The sequence below is a fragment of the Hevea brasiliensis genome, chromosome 13, assembly GCF_030052815.1.
Source record: "Hevea brasiliensis isolate MT/VB/25A 57/8 chromosome 13, ASM3005281v1, whole genome shotgun sequence".
In the NCBI taxonomy this organism is placed as follows: Eukaryota; Viridiplantae; Streptophyta; class Magnoliopsida; order Malpighiales; family Euphorbiaceae; genus Hevea; species Hevea brasiliensis.
Genome location: NC_079505.1, coordinates 38,496,177 through 38,510,449, shown reverse-complemented (window position 1 = coordinate 38,510,449; position 14,273 = coordinate 38,496,177). Strand labels below are relative to the sequence as shown.

General features: G+C 37.9%; 1 non-coding gene across 1 annotated transcript; it reads right to left on the bottom strand.

Moving 5' to 3' along the window:
- Window positions 1-3,336: 3,336 nt before the first annotated feature.
- Window positions 3,337-3,442, bottom strand: LOC131172454 (U6 spliceosomal RNA). The gene has a single exon (XR_009142931.1). It is a non-coding gene; the product is annotated as a U6 spliceosomal RNA (small nuclear RNA).
- Window positions 3,443-14,273: the final 10,831 nt, after the last annotated feature.

The following is a 14,273-nucleotide window of genomic DNA, read 5'->3' as shown; positions in this document are numbered from 1 at the left end:
GGTTCATGGAAAATTTGGGTTTTGGTGCTAGAGAGTGAAATTGGTGTGTGTAGTGTTAAATTATGATCATTTGAGGTTTATTTAGTTTGAATTGACATTGGGTTGATGAATGGAAGGAACGAAATGGTAGGATTAGGGAAAATTGCAAACTTTGGTGTTTGAAAATTATGGGTTTTATGCTAGGAAGTGCTATTGATGTGTCAATGCTAAATTATAGTCATTTTGGGTGAATTAAATGTGAATTGAGGTTGGTTAGAGGGAATAATTGAAGAAATGAAAATTTTAAACGTAGGGCAGAATTTGCACACTGAGTTAAGAGTGTTTAACAGCCCATAAATTGAGTTACACAACTCTAATTGGTGTGAAACTAATTAGAAATGAAACTTAAGACATAGGGCTAGAATTTTCATGAAGAGACCCACCTAAGAAACTGCCCAGAAATTGCCTAAACCTTGGCTTGAACTTAGAGACACAATTCTGGAACCTGTAGAATTTGACCATATGAACAATAAACTTTGTATGGCTATAACTCTCTCTAGAAAACTCTGATTTAGGCTATTCTTGAACCAATGGAAACCTAAGAAATAGTAGAACATTTCATATGCAGAACATTAGACCAAATTATGGACTTAACTTGACCAAATCGCTAAACGAAATTGGATCGATAAATCTGCCAGAACTGAATCTGCAGCATGAACAGTGACGTGAACAGTAAATATGTTTTGGGCATAACTTAAGCTACACAGCTCAGAATTAAGCGATTCAAAAAGCACAATAAATTTAAGACCTAAATAAACAATTTTCATGAAGAACACCTCACCAAATTATGATCGAAACTAGGTAAAAATTGGGTTCAAAGATTGGGGCACCAGGTTGTCCAAAACTAAAATTTTCTAAAATTTGCAAAGCTAACTTGGGATGCATTAGACATGCATATAATGAGTTTTTGGCAGCAATTGAGATTGGTATTGAGGACTTTTATTTATGTAATTTCAATAGGAAAAGAAGTTGGAACGGACAAGGAATAGTGAGTAAAGAGAAAGGAGAGCATTAAAGGTTTGTGCACAACTAACATTTTCTTCATTTTTAAACTTGTAAATTGCTTGGAATGTGTTAAATTGAATGAGTTTGCTTTGAACAAGTTTACTTTGATTGAAATATGGTTTTTCTCTTGCATTTAAGAAATTTGGGTGTTGCCACCGTTACATGGATATTATGATGAATTTAACTATGTTTATTGGTTTATAAATGTGATTGTTGAGTGGGAAATTTTTGGAAACTATTTTGAAACCACAGTTAGCATGACAGTCCCTTTCGGAATTCCCCAATAGTAACGGTTACTTAGGGTTGATAATTGATTTTGATTATATCTCCCATTAATAACGGTTAGTGGGGTAAGACTACATGAGTACTCATTAGCTAGCTAGCCCTTCCCTCATTAATAACAGTTAGTGAGGTTGAGATTACTTTGTCGTGGTGTACAACACGGCACTGATCGTAAAATTTTGTATCATGGCCTAAACTGTGTGTTGATGTTGGCAACACTAATGCTTTGTGAATTGTGATTTATGAAGTATGATTTATCATTTGAAATGTTATTCCAATAAATGGCTCTTATGAACTTAGAACTATTGTGAAGTTTTCATGATTAAGAAAAATGTGATTTATTATGCTTTGACAAATTGTGTTTTACCTTAAGTTTTAAAGTTATTAGTTGTGCACCACTGAGTGATATACTCAACCATAACTTCTTTATGCTGTCGCAGGTAAGGAAAAGGAGAAGGCTATCGAGTGAGAGACTTAAAGCAGCATTTTGGTATTGTTTGTGGGTATATATTGTAGGTATACCCCTGTAATTTCCTTTTGATGTATTTTGCACCTATATGTATGGATGTACGGACATTGAACAGCTTGTATTTAAAAGCATTGCATTGCTATCACATTTTGAGTTTGTAACTATTTTGTATTTTACTTTGAGACTTATGAAAATGTAACTTTTGCAATATTTAGTCTATCATTATTTCCAATGAATGTTTACATGGAATTTTAACTATTCTCATGCAGTTTTCTGCAAAAAGAATTGATAAGATAAAAAGTTATGGTTTGTTTTAAAATCCTTTGTAGCATAACAATGGGTTATCTGTAGGTGGAGTTCGGTAATTCATTAGGTATACTACGGGAACATGTCATGCCTTACAAGGGATAGGGTGTGACAGCCCAGCAGACCTCAGACCGGGTGAACTTTCAGAGCTACACACAGAGTCCAGAGTCACCTCACATTTGTAGTGCATTGGTAGGACATTAGGCTACTTTTGGTATTTTGTATTTTGTAAACTTTTGTAATGTATACTATAAACTTATGTAATTATGCTTTTGATGTAATTATCTATAAACCATGTTCAGTAATAAATTTGAGTATTTCTTATTGAATTGATTATGATATGAAAGGAATTGAATTTTGAGATATTGAAGTCATTTGAGAAATTGTTGAAAATATGTTGGTGGTTGACTGAGATTGAAATTATGATTATATTGGAAGTGTTTTTAAAAGATTCAGAATAACTGTTTTTCTAATTTACAATCGGCACTCTGCCGGATTTTCTATAACATTTGCAGAAAATTCAGATTAATCAAAAATTGTAAATAAATGAATTAAAAAGGGTAAATTGTAATGGAAATATGAATTGGTGCTCCGGCACACTGTGTGGCATATCTTGCTCGGCTACATTGTAGACGGGTAAGGGGTGTCACATTTAGTGGTATCGAGCATCGGTTTAGGCGTTTCTAGGCCTAGATAGAGTGCATACCATTGCATTGCATTTTTAAGTATTGAGGTTACACTAATGTAGATCTGTTTGTTTTCTTATTTTGATTAGGTTATGGATCCTACTTCTTAAAGAGCAGTTGATGAAGAGGTGGAGAGTCGTGCTCCACCAAGGGTGTCACACCCCGGCTTAGTGGGCCCCAGCTCAAGCCCCTCTATGGGTGGCCATCTTGCCGGCGTACCCCTCTAGAGGCCGGCGATGCAACTCAAATCGATCGTCCCGCTTTGGTGGAGTTCAATCCTTCGCCTGCAGAGCTAGGATTCGAACCCATATCACCTCACGGGTTTGCTTAGCCTCTTACCAAATTGAGCTGCACACCAATTGGTAAGAGGCTAAGCAAACCCGTGAGGTGATATGGGTTCAATCCTAGCTCGCAGGCGGCGATTGAACACCACCAAAGCGACAAGATCGATTTGAGTTGCATCGCCGGCCTCTAGAGGGGTACGCCGGCAAGATGGCCACCCATAGAGGGGCTTGAGCTGGGGCCCACTAAGCCGGGGTGTGACAATAAAAGAATTTGGACCATTTCTCGATTTGTGCGTGTCATCCTTGCGCAGGGGCCATGCTAATCTTCTCTGTATCGTTCCAATTTTATTGGATGTCCCCTTTATTGTCACACCCCGGCTTAGTGGGCCCCAGCTCAAGCCCCTCTATGGGTGGCCATCTTGCCGGTGTACCCCTCTAGAGGCCGGCGATGCGACTCAAATCGGTACTGTCCGCTTTGGTGGAGTTCAATCCCTTCGCCCTGCAGAGCTAGGATTCGAACCCATATCACCTCACGGATTTGCTTCGCCTCTTACCAATTGAGCTGCAGCTCAATTGGTAAGAGGCGAAGCAAATCCGTGAGGTGATATGGGGCTCAATTGGTAAGAGGCGAAGCAAATCCGTGAGGTGATATGGGTTCGAATCCTAGCTCTGCAGGGCGAAGGGATTGAACTCCACCAAAGCGGACAGTACCGATTTGAGTCGCATCGCCGGCCTCTAGAGGGGTACGCCGGCAAGATGGCCACCCATAGAGGGGCTTGAGCTGGGGCCCACTAAGCCGGGGTGTGACAATAAAAAAGGTGCAGCTCAATTGGTAAGAGGCGAAGCAAACCCGTGAGGTGATAAGGGTTCGAATCCTAGCTCTGCAGGGCGAAGGGATTGAACTCCACCAGAGCGGACAGTACCTTGTGAGTCGCACTGCCGGCCTCTAGGGGGGTACACCGGCAAGATGGCCACCCAGAGAGGGGCTTGAGCTGGAGCCCGCTAAGTCGGGATGTGACAAAGGGCTAAATCTGAAGGCAGGGGAGAATCTGCCCCACCAGCAGCTGAGGCACTTACCCAACCTCAGTTTGCATTATTCCAGCAAATGACCGAATTTTATCAATAAAGGATGGGGGCAATTCCACCACCACAGCCACAGCCACAACCTCCACCCACACCACAGAAATCCCATTTAGAGAAACTATAAAAACATGGGCTGTGGATTTCTTTAGTAAGAAGGAGGATGATCCCATGACTACTGAAAACTAGTTGGATAGAACAGTCAGAGTGTTAAAACAGCAACATTGCAACCCCGAGTAAAACCTGGAGGGTGTTGTGTCCCTACTTCAAGATGACGCATACCAGTGGTGGGACACAGTAACCAGTGAGGTGCAACCAAATTAGATCACCTGGGATTTCTTCCTCATAGAGTTCAGGAAGAAGTATGTCAGTAAGGTGTATTTAGAAGAGAGAATAAGAGAATTTATCAGTCTGAGATAGAGGCAATTATCAGAGGTAGAGTATGAGCGAGAATTCGTCAGACTGAGCTAGTATGGGAGGGAGATAGTCCCTACAAAAGCAGAGAGGTGCAGAAGGTTTGAAGAAGGGCCCAATGACAATATCAAAGTCATGATAACAGCATTGGAGAACATGAATTTTGCTAAATTAGTAGATGTTGCATCGAAAGTAGAAAGAGTCCGAATAAATTAGCAAAATAGAAGGGAAAGACAGCAGAAGAGGGGTCCAGGTCAGTCCAGTTCATTTTTTGCTCCCAGTAAGAAGAGTAAGGGTCCTCCTGCTCAGAGTTCGGGACAACCACATGGTCAGGGTCAGTCCCAGGGGCCCAGACCACAGTTCACACCTAGGAGAGGCCAGTCCACACCATCAATGGGCAGCTCTCCCAGGACAGTGTTCAAGGGACCAGCCCTAGCATCTTCTGCCTGTCCATACTGCCAAAAATGGCATAAGGGGGACTGTTGGCGAGTAACTGGTGCATGCTTACGGTGTGGATCTATATAACATCAGATCAAAAATTGTCCGAAGAGGAGTACTACAGTTGCCCCAACACAATCTGATAGGCCTGCCCCTGCCCCTCAAAGGTGCAGGAAATCCGGTAAATCTGAGGCAGGTGGTCCATCACTGAGGGCTGCATCTGAGTCAGCTGAAAGACTAGAGGCCAGAGTACCTACCAGAGCCTATGCCATAAGAGCTCAAGAGGAACAAGATGCCCCGGACATCATCAGGGGTACGTTCTCCCTCTACAAAACATCTATGCATGCATTGGTGGTTCCAGGATCCACTCATTCATACATCTGCCTCAAACTATCCATAGAGAGGGGAGTTTTAGTAGAGGAGAGTGATCAAGATATTCTGATCACAAATCCACTAGGCCATAGTGTGGTAGTGAATAAGGTGTATAAAGGTTGCCCGTTGAGGATTCAGAGGTATGAATTCTCGGCAGACCTAATTGAATTACCCTTCCACGAGTTTGACATGATTTTGGAAATGGACTGGTTGTCACGTCATCAGGCAATAGTTGATTGCAAATTGAAGAGGATTTCTCTGAAACCTTCTAAGGGTAATGAGATTACTGTTATGGGTGAAAGGACAGATTTCTTGTCCAATGTTATCTCAGCCATAGTTGCAAGAAGATTGATGAGAAAAGACTGTGAAGCTTACCTAGCACACGTGGTTAATATTAGGCAGGCTAAGCCAAACCTGTGTGATATACCCACAGTAAGAGACTTCCCAAATATATTTACTGAAGAATTGCCTAGTTTACCACCAGAAAGGGAAGTCGAATTTGCTATTGAAGTAATGTCAAGTACAACACCAATTTCTATTACTCCTTATAGGATGGCATCCACTAAATTGAGAGAGTTGAAAATTCAGTTGCAAGAGTTACTAGATAAGGGGTTCATATGCCCCAGTGTGTCAACATTGCGAGCTCCGGTGCTGTTTGTGAAGAAGAAGGATGGAACCTTGAGATTGTGTATTGATTACCAGTAGTTGAACAAAGTAACTGTGAAAAATAAATATCTGTTGCCAGAATTGACGATCTGTTTGATCAGTTAAAGGGAGCCAATGTATTTTCAAAAATTGATCTCAGATCAAGGTATTATCAGTTAAGGGTAAAGGATGCAGATGTGTCAAAAACTATATTCAGAACCCGGTATGGACATTATGAATTCCTAGTGGTGCCGTTTGGGTTAACAAATGCACCAGTAGCATTCATAGACCTTATGAACCGTATCTTCCATCCATATTTAGATCGGTTTGTAGTGGTCTTTATTGATGATATTCTGGTGTATAACAAGACCAGGGAGAAACATGATGAACATTTGAGGATTATTCTTCAAACCCTGCGAGAAAAGAAGCTGTATGCTAAGTTGTCTAAGTGTAACTTCTGGATGAGTGAAATCTCCTTCCTTGGACACATAGTATCAGCTGAAGGGATTAGAGTGGATCCCAAAAAGATAGAAGCAGTGATGGAATGGAAGCCTCCTAGAAATACAACTAAGGTCAAAAGTTTTTTGGGGCTAGCTGGGTATTATAGAAGATTTGTGAAGGGGTTTTCTCTTATAGCTGCTCCAATGACCAAATTGTTACACAAAAATGTGAAATTTAACTAGAATGACAAGTGCCAAGCCAGTTTTGCGAGGCTGAAGGCTATGTTGACAGAAGCACTAGTGTTGGGAAAGGACTTTGTGGCCTACAGTGATGCCTCGCATAATGGGTTAGGGTGTGTATTGATGCAAAAGGGGAAAGTAGTCACCTATGCTTCCAGGCAGTTAAGGCCATATGAACAAAACTACCCTACTCATGACCTGGAGTTAGCAGCAATTATCTTCGCATTGAAGATATGGAGGCATTATTTGTATGGTGAAAAATTTTACATCTATACCGACCACAAAAGCCTAAAATATTAACTAACCCAGAAGAAGCTCAATCTTAGACAAAGGCGATGGATTGAGTTCCTAAAGGACTATGATTGTGTGATAGATTACCATCCTGGGAAGGCAAATGTAGTTGCTAATGCTCTAAGCAGAAAGTCCATCACAGCTTTAAGATCATTAAATGCCTGTCTGTCCTTAGCTCAAGATGGAGCTATTTTGCCTGAGTTACAAGTGAGGCCAAACCTGCTACAGCAGATACAAGATGGGCGGAAGGTAGATGAAAAATTAATGGCTATTGTGGGTAAAATTCTAGAGGGGAAGAAAATTGATTATGAGGTGAAAGCAAATGGGTGTCTGTCTTAGTAGTATGCCCTAGAGCATATCATTTAGTATGTATCTTGTACATATTTTTATTAATAAAAGGCATTTCCACTTTTCCGTTTACATAATATATTTATGTGTAATAGAAAAGGTCCATTGATATTTTGTTAGAAATTCTATTCTTAAGTTGTTAAGAATATGAGTGACAGTATTTCTAGTACAAAGTATCATAAATAGGTTCACAATAGAGGATACTTCATAATAAGGACATGACTTATCTAGAAAGATTGTATTCATGTTTTGTCACACCCTAACCCTCTGTAAGGCATAACATGATCCCGTAGTATACCTAATGAATTACCAATTTCGTCTACTGATAACCCATTAAATACACTAAAAGGGATTTTAAAATTTTTCTTACTTCTTTTTACAGTGGTGAGCACTATTTACAGGTGTTAAAAACCTTTTTAAACTGAAGTGATAGAACTAACACATTTGAATTATTAGGAATTTCTGTAAAAATTTTGGCGGAGTGCCCTCTGTATTTTGAATAAAACAGTTCTTCAGAAAACCTGTAAAAAGCACTTCAAATATATTTCTCAATCTCAAACTCCAACATAATTCAATACAATATGTTTTTCAACTCAAATCCACAATAATTTTTCAAAGACTGAGATAAAAGCAATATAGTACAACTTTTACAAACCAAAATAACTCATAATTTATTTTACAACTTCAATGTACAATTTTAATTTACAACTGCTCAAAACCAAAAACAATATATACATACAGTGAACATACATTACAGTACAAAATGCAAAATGTGGTATACTCAATATACCCGATGATCTGTCGCTGAATGCACTAGTAGCCTAGTCTGCTGCCTTGTCAATCTGTCTACCTGCGACAGCAATGAAAAGTTATCGCTGAGACAATGTCTCAGTGGTGCACAACATTAACCAAATACAACTTTAAATCACAATTCATAAATCATATAAATAGTGGATACGTAAAACCATAGTTAAATTCAAGAAAATGAATGTCTGTAACACCCCTAAGTTCGGTAGTGCGTTCTACTGTTTCGATGACCAGTGTTGTCCGGACAGCTAGGATGCCTAGAACTACACTTCGATATGAGTGAGGAGACATAAAATAATGAAATACAAGAAAAGAAAATACAAGAAAAACAAAGAAAAAATAATAGCAAAGAAATGTAACCAAGTTAAGCGAGTCGAGAACCCTAGCGATGGGTGACCGCACCGGGAAGTCACGGCGTGGACCGTTGACTAGCCCTGGACTGCGGGGAACCCTGGAAAATATTTTTAGAACTCAAATAAATATTTAATGAAGTATAAATATCATTAGAAATATCAAAGAAAAATTAAATAATTAGTACAAAGAAAAGTGAGAAATCGAAAAACGGACAAAACCCGGTGTTACTGAAAAATCGGGAATGTAACCCGAACAGGGGCATTGTGGTCATTTGACATCCCGAGTTGTCTTTTGACCTAAATGTCCATTAAAAATAAATAATATTACACTTGGAAAATATAATGAAAAATTAAATTAGTGGTACCTAATATAAATAGCAAAAATGAGGAGTTAAATGTGGGAAAATGAAATTTATGAATAAACTAATATTAAAGGCCCTTAGTGCTCCACTCACCCACCAAAGTGGACCACTTATTCATCAATTTGGACCAGCAGATTGTCATCTTCCTCACTTCTCAAAATTTCAGCCGTGAACCTCCATTGAAGATACTCCATGGCCGAAGCTTAACCAAGCCATGCAACCATGATTTAGCCACATTTTTCACTAGCTTTCTTCACAAAAACTGTTCTACACCACTTCGGCAGTAGATAGGCAGCAAGAAGACCAAGGTTTGGAGAGATTTTGAAGAGTTTCCAAAGTGGTAAGTTTGTGTTTTTGGTTAGTGCTTCATTAAAGTTAGTAAGAATGTTATGGGTACTTGAATTATGGAGAGATTTTTGAGGTTTGATGTTTAAAAGGGGATGTGTACTTTTGGAAGCCATGGAAACACTTTGAAGGCAATTTATTTTTTCTTGTAAATGGTGAATTAAATGATTGATTAAATGTATATTGTGTAGGAAATTATTTGGGTGATGTATACTTAGTATATGTAAATGTGAAATGAAATTTAAAGCTTGGAAATTAATGGAATGTAAATGTACCATTGTGGAAGTTTGTTAGCTCTTGAAGAATGCTGGAATTCATACTTGGTTTATGGAATAATGATGTTAATTTGTGATAGGGGTTATGGCAGTTTGAGTGCATTTATGATGGTGTGAAGTTGGACATGTAAATGAGCATGAATTGGTGATTGAATTGTTGTAAATTGAGTTGGACAAATTCTACACTTGTTGGTGCACATTGAATGTAATTGTAAACTGCCAAAATGACCTATAATGTGTTGTAAAATATGTTTAGGTTATGGTACAAACCAGATTGGGTAAGAATGTGTGAATTGGTAAATGCTAAAAGTGAGCTTTGATGAGTAATAAAGAAAGTGCAATAGGGCAGTATGCATTTAGGCCAATAACTTTAAGTGTGTGGCTCCAATTGGTATGAGACCAATTGGAGGTGAAACTAGGCACAAAATGTGCCAACTTTCATGAAGGAAACTTGCCAAAATTCTGCTAGCAAGGTAGCTTGAAAAATGACCAAATCCGGATTAAGTCCAATTGAGGCCTGAAAATTGACTATTTGGGCAGCAGTTAGTGTTTAGGCCATAACTCACTCAAAACAGGTCTAATTGACCTGAAATTTTGACCATGAATAGATAAGACCCATATCTACAAGTCTTATGAAGACACCAAAGCCCAGAAATGACCATAAGCAAGTCAAACAGCTTGCACAATTTTGGGTCCAAAAACTGGCCGAACCTAAAATGACCTAAAGTGACCAATTTTGATGCAATTTGACCAGCAATAGTAAAATGACCATAACTTGGTCTACATAACTCAGAATGACCTGAAATTTTGCCCCGCGTTCCATAAGACATAGATCTACAAGTTTGTAGTTTTGACAAAAACCCAAAAAATGAGGAAACTAGGTCGTCCGGCTAGGTCAAACTAGTATCCCGAAATCTAGCAAATTGCAAGAAAATGCAAGATACATGGAAATGAATTTGGTAACATGTACCAACCCTAACAGACTATCGAATGTGACATATTGGTAACCTTAAAACCTAATTCACCTAGAATGCATCGAGGGTCGACATATTAGGTTAACTAAGCAAATAATAGAATTCAGTAAATTAATTATCATGCATTATCGTTAGATACAGTTTAATTAAGTACTGAAACACTTCAAATTATGTTTCTCAGTTAGCAAAGACTCAGGGAAAGGGAAGAAAACACTGAATCAAGACCAGGAGACAGTTATCAGAGGTTTGTGCACAACAGTTATTTCTTTTGAATTTTTCAATTGAAATAAATTATGACTATTTGAATATTATTGTTTTCAATTATGGAAATGTGTTTGAATGGATACTTATTGCTTGGAAAGCATTGTAAATGGTTTGAAACTGTGGAAAAAATTATTTAGTGTGATTTGTGAAAATTGAAGTTACTTATGAATTGTGTTGCCATTTTGTGAATGAAATTATGACTTTGGAAATTTATTGGATTCTCACGAATCATTTGAATAAAATGTTTGGAATTGATTTTGTGTTCACACTTAGCATGACAGTATCGTATCATTCCTTCTCCATTTATGGGGTTGTGATCGTTTATTTTCCTTCTCCATTTATGAAGTCGTGATTGTTTATTTTTCTCCCTCTCTGGTTTACCAGTTGAGGTGATCGGATGAGTACTCATTATATAGCTAGCTCCCTTCCTCATTGATTTCGATTAGTGGGGTTGTGATTGCTTTGTCGTGGTGTACAACGCGGCATTGATCGGAAATTTTATGTCATGGCTTAAGTTGTGAATGAATTGGCAACACTGTATTCTTAAATTATTCGACTAAATTGTGTTATTATGCGATTTGATAATTTGTGAAATGGAGTTTAAATTCTTATTGACATTCACTGTCTTTTGAATTTAACCATGTTTTGACGATTGAGATTTATTGTTATATTATGAATTGGAGTTTAAATTCTTATTGACATTCACTGTCTTTTGAATTTAACTATGTTTTGATTACTGAGATTTAATGTGATATTGTGTTAAATTCCTTATGACACTCATTGTCTTGAATTTAACTATGGTTTTATGTATCCATCATTTATATGATTTATGAAATTTGATTTAAAGTTGTATTTGTTAATGTTGTGCACCACTGAGACATTGTCTCAGCGATAGCTTTCCATTGCTGTCGCAGGTAGACAGACGGACAGAGCAGCAGACTAGGCTGCTAGTGCATTCAGCGAGAGATCATCAGGTATATTGAGTATACCACATTTTGTATTTTGTACTGTAATGTATGTTCACTGTATGTATATATTATTTTTGGTTTTCAGCAGTTGTAAATTAAAATTGTACATTGAAGTTGTAAAATAAATTATGAGTTATTTTGGCTTGTAAAATTTGTACTGTATTTCTTTTATCTCAGTCTTTGAAAAATTATTGTGGATTTGAGTTAAAAAACATATTGTGTTGAATTATGTTGGAGTTTGAGATTGAGAAATATATTTGAAGTGCTTTTTACAGGTTTTCTGAAGAACTGTTTTATTCAAAATACAGAGGGTACTCCGCCAAAATTTTTACAGAAATTCCTAATAATTCAAATGTGTTATCTCTTTCACTTAAGTTCAAAAAAAATTTTTTTAACACCTGTAAATAGTAGTGGTCACCACTGTAAAAAGAAGTAAGAAAAGTTTTAAATTCCCTTGTAGTGCATTTAATGGGTTATCAGTAGACGAAGTTGGTAATTCATTAGGTATACTACGGGATCATGTTATGCCTTACAGAGGGTTAGGGTGTGACATGTTTTGGTGGTATCAGAGCAAAGTTTTTAAATTCTGTTTTCACATGTTATTTGAATATTCTTTCTTCATAGTACAACTGCTCAATATCATTGTTTGATATATACAGTACATTACATTATAAATATGCACTAATGGGAGGAAATCTCCTTGTGTTAATTGTTCAGGAGGTCTAAGATCCTTGAATTGACTATGGAAGAGGGTGATCGTTCAGTCGATCAATCTATTAAGGCTGAGGTGCAAGGGGATGCCCCAGCCCTACATAATGTCAGTGGTTCAAGAAAGACCACTGCAGCACTGTAGTTTCCTCGCTCGCCGCAAGCAGATGGTTGCAATGTTCCAACAAATGGCTGGTAATGTGCCTACTCAAGTCCCAATACAGACACCAGTGGTACAACCACAGTCTTCTGCAAGGCAATATGACAAATTGATGAAATATGGGGCTATAGAGTTCAAGGGGACAGTAGATCCTCTAGAGGCAGAACAGTGGTTAGAGAGAATGGATAGGGTATTCAAGAAACTGCATTGTACAGAGGAACACAGATTTGAATACTCAGTATCTTTGCTATAGGGGGATGCTTATGACTGGTGGAAAACCATTCCCCACAGTCTGGTAGAACCTGCAGTGCTAACATGGAATGACTTTCTCAGGGAATTCGGACAAAAATATGTCCCTGATGCTTATGTAGACCAGAAGCTACAAGAGTTCCTAAGTCTAAAACAGGGAAGTAGATCAGTGGCTGAGTATGAAAGAGAATTTTCCCTCCTGAGCCATTATGCAGTAAGTTTACTTGCTACCAGCAAGGAGAGATGCAAGAGGTTTGAAACTGGCTTGAAGCCCAATATCAGATTACAAGTGGTCGGATTCAAACACTGTGACACCCCTTACCCGTCTACAGTGTAACCGAGCAAGTTATGCCACTCAGTGTGCCGGAACACCAATTCATGTTTCAATTTCAATTAATCCTTTTTAATTCATTTATTTATAATTTTTGATAAAACTAAATTTTTTCGCAAATTTTATAGAAAATCCAGCAGAGTGCTGGCTATAAATTGGAAAAACCGTTCTTCTGAACCTGTTAAAAACACTCCCAATAATATCATCACCTTATTCTCAATCAACCTCCAATATGTTCTCAACAATTTCTCAATTCACTTCAATATCTCAAAATTCAATTAAATTCAAACCACAGTCAACTCAAAAAAAAAAAGCTCAATTTATTACTGAACATGTTTCATAGATATTTACATCAAAAGCATAATTACATGAATTTATAATATACATTACAGAAGGTTACAAAATACAAAATATCAAAATATCAAAATGGCCTAATGTCCTACCAAATGCACTGCAATGTGAGGTGACTCTGAACTCTGAGTGCAGATATGAAGGCTCACCCTGTGTGAGGTCTGCTGGACTCCCCAGCTATGTCTCCAGTACCTGCGCGTGGCAAAAGCGACGCGCTAAGCAATTCTGCTTAGTTGTGACAATATAAAATAAAATAAAATAAGACATGTGTGCAAAATGTATATTTACATTTTTGGGTGGACTAAATTTCAAATATTTATTGCAATATTATTCGATTAAAGTTTGGTAAAATTTATTAATACTGCCCGAGTAACCTACACTAGTTGATCGGATGGATAAACGGGTAACCGCATCGGGTACTAAGTACCTCGGACCATCACACCATCAGTCACATTGTGTCTCCCGGTGTGCAACAGATCAGCTAATAAGCTGTGATAATTATCGGGGATTAAACCCGAGTATAGTAACTCATTATCATAGCCAAAGGCTATTATGTCACAGAATGGCATAAAGCCATATGCAGTACTGCTAACAGAACCCTATTGGCATGCCAACCTATCCAAACCAATCACATTAGGCCTACTAGGGCATTTAACACTTTTAATTTGTGTAATTCTTTGAAATTGAAATTTTTATGACCACTATTCATTTCATTAGTCAACCAAAATGTTGACTTTTACATTGACAATAGGTAATTTAGTTTAAATATCATCAACATACCACATTT